A 23,682-nucleotide genomic window follows, 5' to 3' on the forward strand; every position below is an offset into this window, starting at 1 on the left:
GCAAGTTGTGAATCAAGTATCAATTATTTTGTTTTGCAAGAATACATAAGTATCATCTACTATTGAAAAACATTTTAAAATGTTTAAATGAATGTTTAAATGTTTAAATGTTTAAATGTTTAAATGAAAAACATTATTGAATTGCTTCACAACCAATCCTTATTAGCATTTTATTTTTATTATTAACTGTATTTAGTTGAACAGAAGCGGAGAGAAAGTCTGATATGTAAATGTTTCAGGTTTTTGTCATCATTTTTTAAATTGTATCCCATGTTTAATGGATAGTCATCAAATGGTATCTGTAGTACATTATGATATGTATTCCTTGTGTAAAGAAAAATATCATGGATTTTTGATGATATTTATTCAGAAATGGTTGGTGACTTTGGGTGCCAAATTTGAGACCCTTTAACAGATGTACCCATAGTTACTGTGAATACAGTTCACACACTAAAGATCTAGCAGAATAGTAACAGTGAGAAACTAATTCACTCAAAATCTAGGGAATTTAAAGATCAGGCAGTCCGCCTTTGGTTTAAGTGTTAAAACATCCACTCATCCCCAAAGTAAGCTGAGACAGCACTGCTCAAAATAATGAAAAGCCAGTCCAACAATGAACTAAGTGCTTGTCACCCCTCTGTCTCTCATTACATGTGCAGTTGCTGTCAGCACAGAGAAGACACGTTTTTAGGTGAGGGAGCAGTTACCAGCTCACAGCCCTGCCTTGACCATTCATCCCTCCATAATGGCAAGGAATAAGACAACTGGGAGAACAGAGCTGAGACCTGCTGGAATGGTAGGAATACCCTGAAAGGCTCAAAAACTAGTTCAAATTATTTCATGGCAAAGAAATAGCCTTTGAAATAGTTTGAATTACAAAAAGTGAAAGTTTACTGTTAAAACATTTATTGTTTCTGGGCCACAGGGGGCATCTGAACAGGGAGGGGAGAGCTGGAGCTGGATGGAAGAGGGAGTTTCTTACTGGCATGTTGCCTGTGCAGCATCTCAGGCAGCACGGAGAGCAGATATTTACTGGGGAAGGGGAGCCCTTACATGTTCAGGGCCTATTCAGTTACCATCTGATCAGCCTGGTCCTGGATGCAGGTAGGCTGCGACGGGAAGGTGACCCCATGGAAATATGAGAGGAGGGAAGCAGAAATATTTATGTTCCTCCCCAGATCCATTTTCATCTACAGTATCACATATAACTTTATCTTTCCATGTGATCCTGACTTCGGTTCTAGGTGGAGCTTCTGGAGGTGAGGAAATACTGAGAAAGTGTTGGAAGTCAGAAAGTGGTGTTTACACCTTGCATGTCCTGAGAGAACTGAGTTCATCTTCTCATAAAACCTGGAAGAAGAGTCCACAAGCAGATATGTGCACACCACAGTATTTTGTGGCCCCTACACCACAGGGTCATATGGAGATAGTTTTGCTGGAGAACTGACCCTTCCCACTGATTCAGGTCAAGAAAGCAACCGTCCTCTTGGGGAGAAAGTCCAGATTCCAGAAATAATGCAAAAAAATAAGCTCTTGCCATTATACTGTACTGAGAAAAGAAGTTTAAAAACTACTGAACATTATAGCTCCTCTAACATGATCGACCAGATCTCCAAAGCAAATTAGCCAGCACATCATCCTATTTGCAGTCCCAGCCTAAGAAAGATTTTGGATCATCAGAGAACCTAAATACAGCCAGTTGTCCTGCCAGTAGGAACATATCAGCCTTAAATCCCTGATTTTAACCATACCAGTGCATTCTTGGAACAGGAAAATATATTTACTCAGAAACTGATGTCCAGAAGTGTCATGAATACCAGCTGATCCAAGCCTGGATAACTTCTGGGTGCTTCTGATGAGGGGACACACCATGAATAAAATTATGTCTTATTTCAGCAAGACCTTTTGCCTCCGAACAGCTAAAAGCACATTATCAGGGCAAGAGGTGACAACTTCAGCTCCAGATAGGATGGATTCTATAAAGAAACCAGCTCCGGGATGAAACACGGGAAAACCTGTATAACTGCATACTTTGCACAAAGTAAATGAACAATTTATAACTCATTCACATAATGCAGTTGCTCACAGTAGGAAGCAGACACCACCACCATATTCACTGAAGCTTTAGGAAGACACGATTTTCACTCTGCTTACAAAAAAAGGCTGCTATCAAAGGCCTAAAGGAAACTGTAGGTGTTAGCTAGCCTAACCATTGTGGATTTGGCTGCCAGTTTTGTATCATATTGAGATTGTGCATGCTTGTATGCACATCTAAATGTCAGCTCCTTACATGCCTTGCAATCAGCTGGGTCATGTTAACGAGATCTTCCTAAGTGTGTCTTCAGGTGTCCTCCCAGCTAAACCAGGTTTAATCAGTCTTTCCTCAGCCTCATTCTCAGTAACAAATTACACCAGTACTTTCCTCTTACCCTCAGTGCTGTTAGAGCTCTGACTTGATGAACTGAGATAAAATGCATATGCACATGTTTACATGCAAAACAATACCGGTTCTTGCTTTATGAATGTCAGAGTGTTTGTCGTTGGAAATTGGTTTGAGTTGCTTGTTTCCAGTCTGGGCTTTGTGGAGGTGGCTCAGTGTGTTTTGGGGTGAGTGAGTGATACTGCGTGCAAGAAATATATGCCCAAAATAATTGAAACATTTGCAGACATGAGCATGCCTGCCCAAAATGTAAGAACTTAGAACAAATTCTCTGTTTGCATGGACTTTTTTTTTTTTTTCCTTATCTTTCACCTGAAGTTAAGTGGTACCAAAGTAAAAGAGCTGTTTGCACAGTGCAACTTCATTCAGAAGTAAAGCATTTGACTAGTTCCATGATGTAATTATTTTGCAGGGTATTTAAGCTACTGAATGATTATACTAGAATTCAGACATTCTTACAGTATTTTCCAAAATGAATTTCTTATTATTTTCTCTCTTACATTCAGTACATAAAGAAAATAATTTCTGACCTACATAGATGGCATACGAGAACACTCTCCCCTGTGTTTTCCAAAGTTTAATTCAACAATCAAAAATGACAACAGCCTAGATAAGCACAAATGTTAGCCAGCTGCACACTAGCACAGACATGTTTCACGGAGGAGGTGGTAACAGCTCGCACTTTTTACAGATACAAGGCTGGTGTAGAGTCATGTTTGCTTTCCATTAGATATGTTCTTAATAAATGTGCATTGCCTCATTGGAAACAAAATAAAACAACTGCTGCTAACCTGAAGACAAACTTCAAGACACCCTTCAGTTTTCTAGATCATAGTTTGTTATCTTGAAATAACACATGCGTTCTCATAAGCAGAGGTAAATTTTCTAAATACTAACAGATTTCCTACTGCTCAAATGCTCCTGTTACAAAGCATGTCCTCTAAGACAGAATGAATATTTCAAGTCAAATGTAGTGATTTTCCGTCAACGAGACTGAAAATTTTCCCTTAGAGCCCAAGCACAGGGAAAGCATGGAAAGCCAAAAACTAAGGACTGCTCTTTGGGGAGGGGTGGCTGGCTTCCAAGGGTACAAAGTACATGTCAGAGCAGCTGCAAATGCTTGAACTGGGATTCAAGCACACAACCGCAGCCCTCATGGTGATTAAGCAGTAAGTTAACTCTCTGTAGAAAGATCTGTTATTTACAACATGCAGTGCTCAGCACTCTATAACCAAGGAGGGAAGCACCAACTTGGCTTCTTTTCTCCAGTCTTAAATTTATCAGCAGCTTTCAGATCGTTCCCAACACACACTGCGCTTGAAGCTCAGACACCTGGTTATACCAGCTTTCTTAAACATGCATTTTAAATGTATTCCTCCTCTGATTTTATACTTTCAAACCAGTTCAGCTATCACCTGATTGCAGTTTACACACAACCCTAATCAACATATTACAGCTTGGGAACTGCTGTGCCATGTCATTCCATTAAAAGGAAACGAGCTGTTCCTGTGATGCATTTGATTGCGTGTTCACATGACAAAGTTAAACCCTTTCAAAAAAGAAAGAAGAAAAAAAACAAGTACTAAACACTTTTTGAACTGTGCAGCCATATGAGGTTAAGCATTTCCCATATCCTGCATAATGCTGCTTACATTATGCCTCTGGAAACCTGTCCCGGTATGCTTCTCACTGCCTGGAATCACAGGGTTGGTGGAGGCAGGATCTTGAAACCACTGGCACTGGCTTTCAATACACTCCTTATTTCCAAGTAAATATTCTGCAAGCGTGTGATTTTTTGGCACTACCCTAACTATTGTGGCATTGCCCTGAAGGACAGACTAACCCAGTTTAAAGTAAGTGTATTTAATGGTGCAGAGTTCTATAGCCTGTCTAGTAGGACTTTAGCCATGGCATTGTAAATTATTTCAAAACCAAGTTACAAACCAAAGTGAATTTTTTGGTTGACTTTTTTTTAATAATAATTTAAAGGTTGTTTTGCAGGTTTTTCTTTCTGCAAGGTGTACAGGTTTACCTAATTATAAGCACATTTATGAAGGCATCAAGTTTAATTTTTGGCTTTTGAATCAGAAGATAAATTAGTGTTTTAAGAAAGATGTATATATTGAGCTTGCTCAAAATATATGCAGCCAAGAGGAAGACAAACTGACTGACTGACTGACCCTCCATCCCTCCTACCCACAGACAGAAACCCATATACTATGGCCAGATCTAGTAAATGCTGATTCAGGGGGAGTTCATTTCAACTTCTTTAGTTTATGTCCAGCACATTTGTTGTATTTTATGTCAATGGCCATGCACTACTGACAGGAGATTCAAATTTTTAATGGAAAATACTTGGTTGTGTTGTTAATAAAGTGCCTGGCTGTTAATTTATGTATCAATAATAAAACATGCTTTAAGTATGATCATTACTCTGTCAATGTTTTAACACAGTAAGAAAATTATCTTCAGGAAGAAAATAGTCCTGAAATTATTCAACATGGACACAAGTTACCCAGAGTTCTAAGATTGTTCAAAGGGTTTCATAATGAAACTAAAATCATGCTCAGTTTGGAGTTTCTTCCATGATCAACATTTGGACTGGGCATGCTCCAAGGTCTATATGCTTCTTTCAAAGATTCTGCACTGGATTTTAGCTATGCTCCTTGTGAGCTATTTCATAACCAAATGATGGGGAAAGTGTGGTCCTACAGTCTAAGCAAAATCTAGTGAACTTGAAAAATTATGAAACAAAAAATTCACCCAAGGTCAGTGTCCAAGTACAGAGTATTAAGACCTAGCATACTCTTTCTTGGTGGACCCAGATTTCCCTTCCTTCCCGTTCCTGGTGAAGGATAGATAGAAAGTAATTTTGGCAGCTAAGTTAGAGACATTAAATTATTGTTTGTCACAGTAATCTTTTTTCCATCCATTTTGTTCTGATGGTAATGTTGCTCTGATTGCCACAGTAATCCACCATTTTTGTTCCACATTTGATGAGGGAACGATCAGGTAAGCCTGAATAACATGCAAATATGAGTTTGTATTTGCATACCACTGTCTTTTTTTGCCCATCAATGTTCTTTAAAACAGGAAAGGATTTTTCTTGGTTAGCACATTGGTCTACAGAAACACAAGAATGGAACAATATCACCATTATAGGGATTACATAAAGAGTTCAGAAAAATGTATGAAATTGTCCTGTTTTCCTGAGTATGCAAATATACAAACTAAATTTTGTTCTTCTTAACTGACTGGCATTCTATGTCTTCTTTGAATAGGACTTCTAAGGACTACTCAAAGCCATTACAAATGCAGAATGGACTAGGCCAGTAAGTCAAGGGAAAATACAGTTTTTCTCCTTGCAGACTCACATTTGATCTAACTATATTGGTCTAAGTATGGCCCTGACAATTTAAAGTGTTTCTCTTGCTAGTTGTGCTTGAAGCCTTTGCCTCTGTCTACAAAAACAAAGTGGCAATTGTGCTATCAGAGCTCTGGTGTTTGAGAGACTCTCAAATCCTTGCTGATGGCTATGGAGACAATAAATAAGATAAGAATTTGTTTCCCCAGTATATCTGGATATTTAAGGGTGAACCAGTCCTCAGGAGACAGGTGTCTAGACCAGCGAAACAGCATTAAGTAGCCTACCATCTGACAAAGCGGATAGCATAAGCATGGCCCCACTCAGGTCAGTTAGACAAAGCTTTACAAATCCCAATTTTGCCCCATCAGCAAGATATTATGTCAGGAGACTGGCAGCAGAAAGGTGGTACATGGATGAAAAGTGGGTCAATCAAAGGTGAAGAGGCACAAGAGAAAGTGTTTAGCTGGTATTGCTTCTTGAAGATAAGATTATCTGAAGTCTTGCATTTTCAGTTGTAAGATGCATCTTACTATTTGGTTCAAATATTTACTAGACCCCATCAAATAATCAAGCGAGATTTATTATTGTTGTTTCCAAAGCTGATTAAGGAGAACAGATATTGCTTGTTAATCTTTTCCTGTTATACATTTAGAATATATGCTCCTGCATCTCTTTTCAGGGCACAGATGCTAAAACCACAGGACATCATTTTAATCCTCAGGTACAGTCACAGCTATGGATCCAACTGGTTTTAGTCCAGGTAAAGTAAAGCCAACTGCAATATGCCTACTTGCAAAACCATAATTGGGGTAACCATCATCTAAGCAAATAATGTTTTAGCTGACGCATACACAAAATAAATCTCTCTCCTTTAGATATTAAGTTTATAGTCTCTTATCGCTTTACATGGTGGGAGGTAAGGGCAGTTCAGGAGTTTATCCAGTTTTGGTAGCAGGGCACAAAATGCAGAGCTTATTTCACTTGAATGCAGCCAGCCTTTGACCCTGGCTAGCAGGGAAACAGCTATTGCCAGAGTTGCAGATGACTCTCTCACTTTAGCTGTGAACCTTGTAGAGGAAAAATTAATAAATAAAAAGCTCCTGAATTAGATAGAACTTTTCAACCCCCAAGCTGCAGTAAGACTCAAGTGTGCTGAAGCAGCCAGCTTTATCTAGCGATAGTGAGCAACTCGTAAGATAGCAAATGAAGAATGCAAGCATATTTAAAGCATCTGCTTCAGGTTGGAAAGGAAACCTAAAGTACATACTTCTCTAGTTCAAGACTTTGAAGGAAATATTTATGGCTCATGGCTGCAAATAGGTAGCACATTTAAAAGTATTTCTTAAAATAACAAGGAGGAAGCGGTTGTTAAATTGATTGTTCATTAATTAACAGGGCCCTGGAAATAAATGTATTTGCCAAACAAATAATTAAAAAATATAAGCTAAACCATTTTTGGAATACAAATTATATCTTGTTTAAAATTAGCTGATTAAAGAGATGACAAGGTGTGTTAGAGCATCCCAGCTACAACAGTACAGAATTCATGGGGAAGAAAAATCTTTACTGCGCTGAGCACTGGAGGATGCACAACAACCAGCAGCACGTGTGAGCACTCTTTATTTACTTTCTGCTCCCACAGGTGTTCACGGAGTATTGTTCCTACATCAGCTGGCAGAAAGGGCTGAAAGCTCCCTAACCACTGCTGTGAGCATGCATTTATGCATAAACACAAGCCACACACACGTGCACACCAGGCAGGTGCATGCCTGCCTGTGCACACAGCAGTGTTTGCACTGGTTTGGTTTATCATCACTAACTGGCTTGTGATAGGATAGGGTGATATGGATACAGTACCTCAGGTACCCAAGCAAGGGCTCCTTCCTGTGCAGTCTTTCAGGCAGCAGAGCCATCCAGCTGCCACTTCAAGGGCAGCAGCCCTTGCCCTGTGCAAACACCCGGGTATGAACATCACATAACTTGGGCATTAGTCACGGCATGTTGCAGGCTATCCTGTGTTCATGCAAATAGCATAAAAGTGCACAAATATATAAATACCCTGTCAGCTCGTCTCAATTGAAAGTATCCCAACAGGAAGATGTATTTACCATGGGAGAGGAAGGGCTGCAGGGGCAGCTGCCAAGCTTCATGCAGCCTCCTGAGGCAGTGCTACCTGCCATTGCCCAATCATCCCTGCTGAGCAGACCTATGGAAAGGCTGGTCCTCAAGCTGCCCATGCCCTCCAGCTCCAAACTAGCCCTGAGTCCACTGGGGTAGAGTTATGGGCCACACACAGGGCATTGCCTCAAGAAAATCCCACAGGGCCAGATCAGAGAAGGGGATGTTTCGACTCAGTTTTCCCCATGTTGTTCATTGTGCAGAGGCAGCATCGTGTGCTTGCTCCATGCAATCATCACCTGCACATAGAACAGTTTTTTCCTGGTTTCTGCTCAGTCCTATCAGCATTGCTCTATGTCCTTTCCAACTTGGGCCATTTAATCTTCCATGGACATTTCTACAGCAAAAAAGAAACTTGGATTTCTTATAGGGCTGATGAAGTCCCCCAGCTTTACTTCTTTCTCTGGTGTAAACCAACCATCCCTATAGACGCTGGAGCAAACAGCACATACTCGAGATATACGATGCAACCTTTTATTGATGCAGGGTGTCTGCTAGCTAAGATTTCTCCTGAAGAGGTACAAGCCAGGTACATAAATTAGATTTAAAAAGGCAATTTAGTAAAGCAACAAGCCATTGGAACCCTTTCACTAACCTCCATGACTCAGTCTAAACAGGCTGATAAAGTGATTTGTCCTGCAGGAAAGTCATGTTTAAATACACTACCAGTATCACACTTCCAGCCCCAGAGCAGCCAGTCCAATGGCTTTTCTCATCCCAAGAGGCACCACCCATCCAGACAAGGAACAATACAAGTTTCTTCACACTTGCAGACTTGACAGTAAGTAGGCTGACACTACACAGCAGGCAGATAAAAATGAATGAAAAGAATGCCTTTTACAGCTGCTCTAGGTGATGGGGGGGCGGGGGTGGGGGTGTGGGGGTGGGGGGGGTGGGAGGGGAGGAAGAGAGGAAAGGTAACTGGACTCAGTCCTGTGTTTCCATGAGGGTGAGCCTTTTGTCTTTACACTTCACAGCTCACTGGGAGACGATTCCTCTTAAATTTAGAAGGGCATCATCTAACAGATTTTAGTCAGTAATGGAATCATTTAATCATTAGTACCAATACCACAGCTGGGAGATCTATGGCCAAAGGGGCAATGTTTTAGCCATATGTCTGATTTTCATAAGATGCAGAGATACTGCCTATTTTATCTCTTCTGTTAAAAAAAAAACCAAAAAAACAAACCAAACAAAAAACCCCAACAAAACAAACAAAAAAAACCCCACACACACAAAAAAAGCAAAGAAAAATCTTTATCTTCAGAAACAAAGCTAAAAAGATTTAAAGTTGTTCCAGCACTGATTTTATATAGTTTTTAAATATTCCCATGTTTTATTCAGGATCAGTAGAGAGACATATTTCATATAACTTTTCTGGTTATATCACTTCAAAGCAGGATCAGTGAAGAATGATTGCATGCTCAACAGCACCAAAATCATGTCGTTTCAGCAGAACATTAATTAATTTTTTGACCCTTCAGTCTCTCTGACCCAGTTCTGAGAAGCTTATTGCTGTTGTCAGGTCAGAACTTGTTTCAAAGAGCCAAGTGTTAACTTTCCACTTACATATTATGCTGGCAGGAGTCTGTCTGCTTGCATAGGATATGTCTTTGTCCTTGACCTGCATTATTTCTATCGTTCCTAGTGCAGAAACAAAGAATTAGCCTTCTAACACAATTTAGAGATGACATTGATCCGTGGGATAAAAATCCACAGCTGATTAGTTCTGCCTTCTTTAGGAGTTAATGAGAAAATAAACCTCCCCTTTAATGAGATGGACAACATAAAAATTATTTTCTGGGAAATAGATAAGATGCCCTATTGCAAAAATGATACGTGAAAGTAAAGTACCCAAAACCCCATAGAAATTATAAGGCTCAATAAATAGGATTGATAATCGGAGGCCCCTGGAATTCTCCTGCATGCTGGGTTAAGCTTGTTTTCCCTCCTATAACAGACCTACACCCAAGCCCATTTTGTTAGAGAATGATAAAACAGCACTGAGGATGGTCAAGAAAACCACTCAATCTTGTGGTGTGTTGTGGTAATTTAACCTTTAGCCTGTGTGGAATATTATACAGGAAAACCACTTTTGTTTGTAGAGCTTACCTCTTAAATGGGACCATCAATTGTAGATACGTGAAACTTAACTTGAATGGCAAGAGAGATAGAGATGTAGACACAGGTATGACAAGTACCTATATTTTTACAGAGCACAAATGCAGTTATATGTTACAAAGAGCACAACACCAACACAAACACACCCCCTATCCAAAAAAAAAAACCCACCAAAATTAAGAAGTTCGGTGCCATTTAAGTCATTGCATTCTGGAGGAAGCTTTCTGTGTTTTCAGAAACATCAAGCTCTTTTGAGAAATGCCTCAATTTGGAGCCCAGAAACTGAGGCACTTCTCAAGTTACAGATGTTATTGAAACACAGACCATGTGTAACTCCATGTATTGTATATGCTTTTTTCCCTCTCAAGCCAAATACATTTCTGTAGATGTGTTGTCATTAACTAAAATAATTACAATGTGATATGTGGATTGGGAAAGTAAATTGTTTCATACAAAACCGATTTCCTGTTAGAGATGTATTGGTCAAAGTTACAAATGCTATTAAGTAGTTGACGTCACCTGAATACATACATTGGTAAGGTATGGCAAAAATACATCATTGGTCAGTTTTACTTGTGCTTCTATGTTTTGTTTACCGATATATTTTTCTGCATCAATTCAAATAAAACAGTGTTTTCTTTAGGAATTTGTACTTTCTTCAAACCTGGAAGTGGAGGAACGGGTTTCTTTTTTTTCTTCTCTGTTTTTTTTTTTTTTTTTTAACTTTTGGGGAGAATCTAAGAATGCAAAGAAAAAGTTGTTAATCTCTTCCAAAATAGCAATCTGTCCTGTCGGTACTTTGTTTTCAGCTTCCTTCAGCCCATTCTTCCTTGCACATACATTTTTTCATTAGGTTTAAGTGCAGATTCTGCTTAACCTGAGTTCACTGAGAAAGTTGTGCCAAGTCAGCTCTTTCAGTTTTCATGTCTTTGTCCAAAGAGATCAGCAGATCAGTTTGCTTGCATCTCCCCCCCAGGGATCTTACTCACAGCAGAGGCCTAAAGATCTAATTTCTGGGGGACATCCTTGCAAAGCCAGTTGCTGCCTGACACAGCTGTTACAGAACACAGAGGAAATCACACCATGAAAATAATACTGCCACCTCTGGGTATACAACATATATATCATTCACACAGTGTTACAGGGGTGATGGAATGGCACGTGGGGGTAATTTTAAAGTCCATCTAGACTGTAAAAGTGTGCCTTTGCTAGAACATAGGGCAAGTCTGCATCTGTGAGCCTCGTGGCCGGATAGGATGGGAGAGGAAGCACTGACAACAGTAAAAGAGAAAATAATAGCCCTCTTTATAAAAAAGACTTTACACCCATATGGCAGTGGATTATTACACTGCCATCGCTGGAGCCCCTCTCTGCTCTGTTTGTTCTGAAGTCATCTACGGAGAGCAGGGGAAAGGACTGGATTAGCTAAGAGTGGCATGCTCCATGCTGTCCTGGGAGCATTACTAATCTCGTAATAATATCAACTGCAAGGCAGCCCTCAGTGGTAAGAGGGTGTGGAGCTAAAACAAAGGGAAGAAGGATCACCAATACAAGACTGAGACAGCAAAACAAGAAATTAAACAGGATCAAGAAGCAGGAAAACCAGAGAAGGAGAGAAATATTAGAAGATGAGAAGGTAGAGAGGGTGAAAAAATAGGCACAAGAAAACAAACACAACTTTACACCAGAGTAGAGGGCTCATGACATGCCAAAGAGCCCCAGTTCTTTTGGCACCTTTTCAATGACAGTAGGACTAACTACTGCGTCACATCAGTGCTGAGCTGCAAATAGTCATCTCACACAGACTTTTAATCGCTGACACCTCAAATTCAGAATAGCACAGCAAGAGAGCACTAAGAGGTCTGCATATCCTACAGTGGCCATACAAGGACTTAATCACCTTCCTCTGGTGAATTTACGGAGCAGCTGCTCTATAAGGCCCTCGTGCTTAAGTATGAATAATGTGTTTTTAGGAATACTGCTCACTATTGAGGAAGATTACCATGCATGTCCTTGGCCATGAACACCAAGAGATGAAACAGGTGTTCTGCTTGACCTCTATTGTAGAGAAGAGAGGATTTTGGAAAGAAAAATGTGATTCTTTGTATGTCCCATTTTATAGCCTACACAGTGCTTTTCCAGCTCGTGCAGCTGTGTTTGACTGTAGGAGAGACGAGTTTTCAGACTTTATTCTAGCACTTTTCACACCTAAGTAAATGCGATGTTGGCCTCCCTGGTGCAAATACACATCTAAAAAAGAAATTACCAAACATAGCTTTCTCTTCCTTTTTTTCCTTCTAAGTAACATTTAACAAAAGTGTTAGGCAGTATGTTGATATACACTTTTTCCCTGTTCTGGTTATCATCACTTATGATCCTGCAGAAGTAGGTATTTCTTTTGGCAATTTAGGGGAGGGTAAGTCTTACATGTAAAAACCAATCTGGAGAGAAAGGAACTTTTCCCCACATATTCACATTTACCCTGAAGGATGTCTGCACACCCTTAGGGCAGCAAGAAGCCAGCCTCAGGGCCTGGAGGTAATTCCTCTATGTGTCAAGAAATAAGAAAGGTTTACCTAAATGTTTATGAGAACTGGATCACTGTTTAATTGCAAGACAGAAATAAGTTGAGGATTTTTCTCTTTATTTGTTTTACTGTGTGTTTTACTATGCTAACAAATACTGTGTAGGAAAACAAATTGGGAACTTTTTATTTTTGTGCATAGCAAAAGTCCTCCTGTAGCCTCCAGAAAAACAGGCAAACAGACAAAGGAAGTCCAGAATGTAGCATCCATCAAGAATATATCTTGCCGTGATTTGAGATTCGTAAGGATCAGTACCATCCCAAACTCAAAACCCAGAGATACCGTTCCCAAAATACTCTAACAACGCCAGTTGTTACTAGTTGATAAAGCATGGCCCTGAGAAACAAGGTCAGTTGGCCGTTTAGAACAGCAGAATAGAAAGCGTGTAGACCATTGGGAACACCATATCTGGAATTTCAATAAACCACAGATTTGGTTTTAGCCTGAGACATCTTAATTGAGCCTGATTTTTGGAAAATCTTGGTCCCTGAAAGCAAGTCCTTTTGAATGATTTGTAGTGCAGCACTGAAAGTTAGTCACCCTTTCTGTAATCACTGTGTCTGAACTCTGTAATATCATAAAGACCTTCATATTTTAGTTGCAAAATAAGCACTGAATCAAGCTTTGCAGTCTCTTAGTCACAAGTTGTCTCCAATTTCCAAAAGAAATTGAAGGTAATGAAACTATTTGCAGGAGGACGAGTTGCAGGAAAAGGTTTTAAATTAAAAGAGTCAGTAACATCTTAACAATTTTTATGCTACTTTAAGCCAGGAAATTATTTCTGTGCTTGTCATACTTAGCTTCAATGCATATCTAACATAACATTAGTTTTCAAAAAGCTTTTAAAATATGGGTAAAATGAAAGAGTTAATAATCAACTATTATTAATAATTTTCCTAAATAATAAATATAAACATATTTTCACTTAAAAACTGGTATTTTCCAAACTGATCTCCAGCACAAGTTGACAAATACATGACAGAGAAAAGACTTTGGAAACTGGAAAAAGTTAATGTAGCTGCATTTTCTACCTATGGGTGTTGCTAAGGAGAGTCAAGTTTTCATACCCATTTGTGCATGAAGAAATTAAGGAGTTATATCCACAAACAGGCTTGCCTGTATCTCATGAATAAATACTGGCAATTGAATAGATTTATGCTCATGACTAACAATTTCTGGTTTAAGCTTCCTGAGCTATACCTGAAACACAACACAACACTACCATAAACAGCTTAGAATAAGAACTGTTTGCCCTAGAGAGTAGGTAAAATGAAGATGAGGTGCCAGGCACTGATCATATATTTTAACCTCAAAAGATGTTTAGCACCTCAGACTTCACTTTAGCCAGAATATCAGAGCTAACACCTCTGCTCTAAATGAAGATGTCTTGGTCTTTCTAACATCTCCCCTTGATGGGTCATCCAAATTACTCTGCCCATAGTACCATGCTGTTTGCTGAAAAGGAAAAGTGATATTTTAATAACTTAGTTATCTACATGATGTGTCAGTTCCATGTAGCAACTTCCCTGAAAAATTTCCCTGACTAAGTATTAGTCAGAGCCAAACAAAACATTTTGTAAACAACTATGGTCCAAGCTAAAACCTTGTTCTATTGTCAACCATCTGGATGAAGTGAGGACCCTAATATTTTCTGTCCTTGCTTGCCTGCCTGCAAAAACCAAAGGGATAGTACAACATGTGGGCTGGCTTATGTCAGTGCAGCTGTGTATAAGAGTGTCATGGCAAATATCACCTACATCCTGTCGAAAACATGGTCACTTTACATTATGGATTGCATCTATGACTGGTGGTGTCTTGCCATAACTTCACTGATTTCAACACAGCTATGATGATCTATGCCACAGGAAATCTAATTTGTTAGATTGCATAGCCAAAATAGTGTTTCCTGTCCATTATCCACATATGTACACAGGCAAAATAAAGAAGGGGATGGGGAAGGGAAGGGAAGGGAAGGGAAGGGAAGGGAAGGGAAAAAGAACATATGAAATTTCACATGATCTAATTTGGTTTCAATTTAGAAACACTTTTCTCCTTTTCGAGGTACATATGGAAGATATTTTCCCTGCCTCCGAGCCTTCTCCAAACATACAGGATCTGCGTCATACCCTCAAACTTGCATGGGTGACAGTCTTACCCTGATTGATTATCCTAGGGTCACACTTGAAACAAAAACTGTAGAAGCATTTGTTCAGGCAATGACACAAATCCACATTCTTTTGTATCTTCCTGCCCTTTAAGTGTTCTCGTATCCTTCATCAGGAACCTTTATCTTTCACTTTACAAAGTCTGAGAAGCATTTTCCCCTTCTATTATGTTAGTTATCCTTTTTGCTCTACTATTACTCAGAAAATATATAAAAATAAAAATCACACTTCCCAAATAATATACAACAAAGAAAAATAACAGACTTCTCACTTAGTCATCAAATTATTTGCCTTCTTCAAACTGTCAACAACTTCTTGATGGAATTATTTGATGATTAATTTCTTCCTTGTGATCCCAGGGAATAATTTCCCTGCTGTCTTTCACCTTAAGATACAAAGCTCCCTTGTTTGTTTAGAAGGTCTGATTGGCTGGTTTGGTTTCGGATACTGTACCACTGAAATACACTTATAAGTAGATGATGTGATCAATTCATACAGCAAAGAAGCATGAAGTCCAGTGATTTAAAATACTCCACTTGAGGTCAACCAGGGCTTACAGAGTGTCACAGATGGTTTCAGTGTACACCCCTGACTTGAGCCTTGGTACAGATACTAACTTTCAGTAATTATGCCAAGGATCCAAGCTCAAAAATCCCTCCTTTTGCAAATATGGGTGTGTAACTTAATCCATTTCAGTGGAGCAATATCCTCATTTAATGAGTTTTTAAAGATCTGAATTTTGAAATGCTTTACATGCTTCATTTCAAGAACCATCCACTTGGATTAACTAATTAGCACTAAGTATTTGGTGATGACTAATCTTCACAGATTTTCACATACTGCCATTTGTCTGCAGTTGGCTAGTCTCAATAACATTCCAGATAAATCATTTCCCTATAAATATTTTTATGCCTGCTTATATCTAGCTCCTGTAGATCCGTCATTATGGGCACATTACAGATCTTTGCTTTGGACTGTAGAAGTCTGTGTCTGCCCCAGACAGTTCTTCATGAGTACCAATCCAGAAATCTCCCTTGGGTACAACCAGACAACTATTTCCCTGAAAACTGTGTGAGAAAGACTCATTGGAGACTTGTTTTATGAAAGAAGAGATGCACAAACCCCCTTAATAACAAATATATTTTTCTGTTATTTTCTACCCAACAAAACCCACACATTTCCTATAATAAGGGCAAAATGCAATCTAATTTTCCTAAGTACTACTTAGTTCCTTGTTGATTTTTTCAATAGGAATGAGGAGTACAGCAGCATACAGCAGCACACACCTAACAAAGACTGCTGTAGTGCTAGGATGTCTCTCCAGCTGCTGCTTTATTGAAGCCTCTCTTTACAAGGTCTATTGTCCATGCATCATACTTCTTGTTCCCTCTTCTTCACCAGCATCTTCACTACCACAGATGGCCACTGCTGGCTGTGAATTGAAATTTTCTTGTGCAATAGACCCTATAAGCTCTCCTTTAAACTGCTGAACCTCTATTCAGTTTGCAATATTTGAAGAAATACTGCTCTTCCTTTCAATTACTGTGCCTTCAGCATTATATCTGGTCATCCTTTTTCTCCTTTTTTCTCTTTGTTACCTCTTTAAAATCAGAAAACGGTGTCTCTGATCACTGCAGACATGTAATCAGGATAATCAAAGGTAATTCCCATAGGCTGCAAAGATAAATTTTAGAAAATCAGAGCATCTAAATGTAAAAGTCTCGGGTTAGATAGCTTTAGACAGGTTTGGGTAGATGCTTCTAAGCATGTGTCTTCAAATGATATAAATACAGATCTCTACAGAGCCTTCAGGCCTCATGTTTTTAACACTAGTTCAGAACCTGGTAAAAAACTATAATATATCCTTGTAATGTTAAGCATGGCAGTAGCTAAGCTTTTTAGATTGAAAACCAGAAAAAGTAATGCACATTCGAGGACAGCCGTTGTTACTTATTTGTTTCACAAGAACTTAGTGTGTTAAAGATACTACGTCTAGTCCACAGGTAGAGAAAGTGTGATCTGGCAGATGGACAACATTTGGCTTCAGAGGAAAACTGGTTTTTTTACAGATTTTTCTGAAACAAATCCCATTGCCTTATTAATGAGTACAACTAAATAACATTTTTGCCTTTTGCAGTTTTCTTAATTTAAATATCTGTTCTATTTTGAAAGGATATAAGCTACAGTTACTAATTTTCTAGATACCTAAGGAAAAATATTCAGAACAGATGTAACATTGACTTTTTGATTTAGTTTGAAATATAACTAATCCACTTTGTGAACTATCCATTCTTACAAAAAAAAAAAGAATAGTAATAAAAAATAGGGATAGCCTCCAAGTCATTCTTCATATGTGACCTATAAAATTCCATTAAATCAAAAGTCTGAAATGATGACATTTTGATTAATGCAGACACAACTAAAAGAAAACTTTTTAATTTGGGACTTCTGTTTGCTAAATTCAGATATGAACAGAACAGAGCCCTGGAATGAGTACTCCAGCTGTGGTCCATGGATCCAATGCTAAACTGATTGCTTTGCAGCAGTTCAGCTGTAAGGCTTGCAGAGCTCTCCTCTACTTGTATTGACCAGCCACAAGAATATTTGGATGATGCAACATCTCTGTGACAGCTTCTTTTTTCCACCCTAACCATCACAAGAAAAAGCAGTATGATGGAGATGTCATCTTCCTCCAGCAGACTCTAATGGTTAACCAATATCTTTGGGTCAGCAGATACACTTCTGTCTTTTCCCTCTAGTTTTAAGAGAAACAGCATGACTGTATGTCCACCTTCGGCAGTGGTTCTCGCAAAGCCCAGATAAGACTGAGTGGATACAAATGTGAATACACGCAAGCTTGGCCCTCCTGACTGGAGGTAACTGCTGACAAACCACTTTTTGCTGTCCTCTGCATAAATTCCATGCTGAAAGAATCTGAGCCCAGAAGAATCTATTTCCCTGTCCTTGTTCTTCCCCATCATCTTGCAGTTCAAGGTAAGCTAATGTATTTTCCTCAGAATTGCCAAAATAAAAGAGTAACATCTAAGCTAAGACCAATACTTTCAAATCAGAAAAAGACAACCTGAGAAGTCCAAGTGCAAAACCAAGAATATATTCACATACATTGCTTCAGTATCACGGCTACTTTGCCAACAACACTGTTTATTTAATAGAGACATTTTGACAGAATCTAAGATACCCTGTTATGGCTGAGATCTCATTGTGCTAGGTTTTGTATGTGCAGAGAAAAAGGTAATTATTTTATTCAGATGTTGCAAATCCCATACTTACACATAATCCAGATATGAAATATAGTACAAGAAATGCTATATAAGAAGACAGATTTTGTGAAACTACTGCTTTCCAAGATACATGTTAGATTAATATGTTAGACTGTCATTTTAGTATACTGAAGATCATAAGACATGTTTTATGGTGCATTAAAATCTCATAATAACAATTTCAGAGAGTTAGCATAATATATTATCCAGAGTTAAATATTGCCTTGAATGATAAGGGCTAACATGCCATCAGGCTATAATAAACTACAGCTCTGAAATATCAATTTTCATTTATCAGTAAGGTCATTTACATAGCTAAAGCAAGAAGATAATGATGTATTTTTCACAATCTAGGAAAAAAAAAAAAGAAAAAGAAAAAAGCATGTCTTTTTCAACATCCAGAAAATATGACAACGTTCTGAGAAAGCTATTATTAAGTCATTTAACCTTTTGTACAAAATAAATTGTCATGGATTTAGTTATAAAACTGAAAGTAAATACATTCTGGTTTCTTATGTTGAATGTAAACAAATTTATTTAAACTCTAGGAGAAATATTGTATTCTGGCACAAATGTACTACTTTAACCAGGGTTTTGACAAATTGCATGTTTTTATCTGATATTTCTGTAAGTGACACAGAAAAGCCATGCAACCTTGCAGCACTCTGCTACAACTTCATCCCAAAGGGGAATTCATCAGCAGGAGTTACTCAGAGCTGCACATTGCCCTTAATCCACGTACGAGATACTGTATTTTAAGGTCTTTAAGCTGATAAAAGGTATGCTCATACAGTTAATGGGGTGGAAAAGAGGGCAGCTGATATATAAGAGATGGTGAAAGGGGCACTAGATTAAAATGTACCTTTATCCTCAAATCTCACTTTAACCTCCTCCATCCTCGTGCATGGAGAGCCACTGGTCTCACCACTGTTGTGTCCACCACTCAGGAGAGCTTCAGGCTATCTTCACCTGATTTGATGGCTGAATTTTCAGTGTGCAGTAGCCATTCCTCCAAACGACACATGGCCAGGCAAGGCAGCAGGCCACCAGGAATGTGTCCAGGCTACCATGTGCATGTGTGCCATAGGCATCCCAGAGCTCCAGTCACCCTATATCCCATGCTGTCAATGTCTTTTTGTTTGGCAGTGAAGTTTTGGCATTTAACAGCTTTATGCAAATGCAATTCCTCCTTCCTCAGCACAGATACATGGTGAGGACATGGCAGCCTCTGGATGTGAGCCACAGCCCAGAACCAGAACATGGTTAGCACATTTGTGCTAATGTGTGCTGACTAATAAAGTGCTAAAGCCATTGCTATGGCTGAGGATAAGTCTGGTACGAGGAGGTTTAGCTTCACCTCCCACATGCTGAGAGAGACACAGACCACTAGTCCAGGAACATATATCATTATATTGCCAAGAAAATGTCAGAGACTCTCCACCTGGCTGTTCAGTGCTTATGTGGTCATAGGAGACAGTCAGTACAGAGGTGCTCATGAAAACTCTGCTATAGAAGATATGGAGAAACACCTCCTGGGCACAACGGGTCTGCACCCTTAGAGAAAAAGAGTGATGTGGCTTCCTATCCACCATAGCACTTGACCCACATCAAACCAGTGATTCTAAGCCACTTGTGCCTGGATATGAACTAGTGCAAACAGTCCTTTATCCACTGTCCGGGACTAAACTGTTATTTACACTATAACCATTAATCATAACAGCAGGCAGATCAGGTCTAAAGCTGCCATTTAAATGGGTTCCAGGTCTTAGTGCTTTCGAGTTTGCTGTAAAAATTCACCCATTTTGTTGATCTCTCTGAAGTGTGCACTTGAAAGAGAACATCATGCTATCATGTTCAGCTCCATGTATGAGGAATTCAATGTGTGTCACAGTCAGTGCTGATTTAGTAATGTAATTTTACAAGGCTCTCAACTCACAGGAAGCAGTCTACTGTGTGCACACAAAGTTCAGTCATGTAAATAAATAGGCCACTCGAGTCACAGTGGCAGCCCAGAATGCAGCAGAGCCTCTACCCTGAGTTTTGATAGCCTGCTAGCTTTAAGCTCGACTGCAAAGATAGGTATATTTCGCGCTAAGTCTAATTTAATTCTGCAGTCAAGGTGATCTCTTGCCAGCCACTGTTCTTTACCCATGACATTCATTGTTATCACCAAAGCTTCCTCTGCACTGAGGTTTCCTTGAAAATCCTCCTTTCAGTCATGAACAAGAGCAGTCCTCCTTTCCTTTTTCCTTCCTTCCCCTTCCCCTTCCTTTCCTTCCCTTTCCCTTTCCCTTTCCCTTTCCTTTCCCCTTCCTTTCCTTTCCTTTCCTTTCCTTTCCTTTCCTTTCCTTTCCTTTCCTTTCCTTTCCTTTCCTTTCCTTTCCTTTCCTTTCCTTTCCTTTCCTTTCCTTTCCTTTCCTTTCCTTTCCTTTCCTTTCCTTTCCTTTCCTTTCCTTTCCTTTCCTTTCCTTTCCTTTTCTGGCACCTGTGATATAAAAGAAAGAGGAAGGGCAGATTTAACATTTCAAATAAAAGATAATGCCAGGGTTTTCTTATGCATTTTATCTCAAAGTGTAATTGCATGTGCCAGTCGCTGTTCACATGCCTCTATGGAGGTGACAAACAGACCTGCCACAGTAGAGCAAGTTTAAATTAGTATTTAAAAGATATTTTCTTTCTGTACCTTTAAACCTTTAACCTTTTCTATTTTCCCCTTCCCTCAGTCCTCTCATACAGCTAACATTGCTGACATTGCTGGGGTTTTTTTGGTTTGGTTTTTTATTTTTTATTTTTTTATTGCTGGCCCTATTAGCAATGTAGTAGAATGAAACAGTGATGGGGCCTGTATAGCATAAAAGGATGTTGTCAGGCTAGTGTGAGGTCAGATTGGACTTTGAGGGAAGAATTGAATGGTCTCCTTTCAAAATGATTGATGCCTTCTCCAGCTTTAGCTTAATAATTTTGTGCATCCTTATCAACAGCTTTGGGTCTGCTGCACTGAAATTTCTAGCACTGGTCCTGTCATCCCAGCTGAAGTGGATTGTCAAGATTTTTACTTGGCTTGGGCTAGTGCAGGGAACAGAGATTAAAACCCCTATAATCAGCTCCTGCAAATTCCCTTCAGTGTTGCCAGCCTACGGGTGAAATATGCTGGGAATGGGCAAAGGTAACATCACTACTCTGAATATAGCTCTGGGTAAAAATTAATATTGATGCTTTTAAAATATAAGAGTGAAATCTTCCTTTAGTTAAGTGATTGTCCCCATTTTCAATAATGCTAAGAATTACTAGGTGTGCAGTATGCTGAGGGAGAAAAGGGAAGAATAGACACTGAAGTGCAGAATTAGGAGCCAAATTTTTGCCAGCATGGTCAGGTTGGAGCTGCACCCCAGCTCTGGGGCAGCCCTTGATATGAGCACCAGAAAAGTGACATCACACTGCAGGTTTTGGTTCCACCACATTTATTTTCAGACTCGTTTGTCAATAACAAAAGAACAAAGTTCAAGCAAAATGCTAGGGTGTCATTTCTTACCAATAATGAACAAGACTAAAGACACCTCCTGCAGATTAATGACTGGTTGGAACCAGTTAATCACCTCAAGCCATTAACCCTAGCTGTTATTAAGCTCTAGGATCTAAACCAAGTCCTCAATCATTGTGGCTGCTATTCACCCCTCCGATTCACAGACCCATCCCCCAGTCTCTCCCCTGACTCTCGCTCCAAAAAAAATCAGCTAAAAATTGCATGTGGGAATTTGTATTACATGTGTGCAGAGAGATAGAAGCCAGCTACACAGATAATGAACTGGTCCATTTCTCACCTATTTCAGAGCAATACTCGTTTCACATCACGTACATGTCAGCACAAGGTATTTGTGGGCATTGAAAACTTGACACATTAGTTAATCAGGGCTCACTGATCTTTCCACAGGGTAATTTAGTTTATAATGTAGCAGGAAACAAGAGGAAAAGAGCAGGGAGAAAGGAGCCAGGGGGAACGGTGGCAGAAAAGGAGGAAAAAAAACCCTTCAGGAGATAAATCTGACCATTCAGCACTCTGAAGAGGAACCTATTCATAAAGTTCATTCTTGATGTATTCTGATAGGCTTTTGTTTCAGCTTATTTTATAACCCTATTGTACAGTAGGCAGCCTGTTGTTTGCTTTAATCATCTGTTTCCATGACCTTCACCTTTATTGATTCAGGTTCTTTCTAAGTTTAATGCAGTCCTTGAGATTAAAGCCATTTTTCTCCAGGATGAGTTGGTTAACAGTGGATTTGCTTTAAGAAGTAGAAGTCATTTTGATTAGTAATTTTTTTTTTTTTTATCACAGAAAGTATAGTTCAAGTAAATAAAACCTCTTTACAGAGATAAGCAATGGAAGGGGGATTCTAGGTCATAAAAAAAGTCAGCAATTTTTAACAGTATGGAAAAGTGAGTGAAATAAATAGAAGCCGCACTGCTTATAGTATATTTATGAGTGCTATCTAATACTGCAGATTTGAAGATTTAAGGTACACAGGATTTTTTTCTCCCCTCCCAGGTGTTATTTTAATCAGGCTTATAGTTTCAATAGGTAGAGAATCATACAATATGAAGTAATTTTCCCCAACAGATATAGTAATATAACTCTGTATTTCAAAAGTGTAGCAATTGAGATTATAAATCAAAGACAGAATTTACTGCAAGAATATAATAAGCTGAATCCTATTTTCCTCAGCAATTTATAGTTCTGATTTGATTACACAGCTTGTTTGCTTGGCTTTATTACTGCGTTAAACTCCCTCCTGCTTGGCAATACTTTGTTGTCTAATGTCTACCATCAACCTTCAGTCACATGTTTTGATAAGAAAAGCGACCAGCTGCTTCTTGCACACAGTGTATTAAACACTGCAGACTGCCTTTCCGTAGTCACACATACATGGATTTGATTCTGCAACCCCGTTACCTCACTGGAAACCGTAATGAATTACCAGAGATAAACAGATTATACCAAACCCACTGCAGTAAACGGAAAATCATCTGTTGACCTCACGGAGCTTTGAACCATTCCTCCCCTGACAGCAGACATTCATTTCCTGTTCCCAGCCTCTGCCAGGGTAATAATAAATGTATTACCCTACTCAGCTCTAGCACTTGGTAGCAAAATGAAACAGAGAGAACATGCAGTACAAATTAATATGCCTAATTTTTTCTGTGCCCTACATAAAATCCAGAAGGAAAAAAATGTGTAGAAGTATCCTAATCTGAAAAAAGAATTGAAAAATAAACTTCAGATAAATCTTCACTAGCAATTTTTCTCAAATACATTCTTGCCGTTATTTTTCCATTATACAGCATAATTTCTGTTAAAAAAAGAGACTTTTGTGAATTAATTATACATTTACCTTATAAATATTTGAACCACATATTGCTTTCTGTTAAAATGGTACAGATTTACGGGAACTGAAGCCAAAAAGCAGCTACAGAACCACCGCTTCCTGTTGATAACAAAACCTGAGCTCTACACCTCACAAATTAGCATCTGTTGTCTGGAGTTTCCTCT

The sequence above is a fragment of the Falco cherrug genome, chromosome 5 (genome assembly GCF_023634085.1).
Source record: "Falco cherrug isolate bFalChe1 chromosome 5, bFalChe1.pri, whole genome shotgun sequence".
Lineage (NCBI taxonomy): Eukaryota > Metazoa > Chordata > Aves > Falconiformes > Falconidae > Falco > Falco cherrug.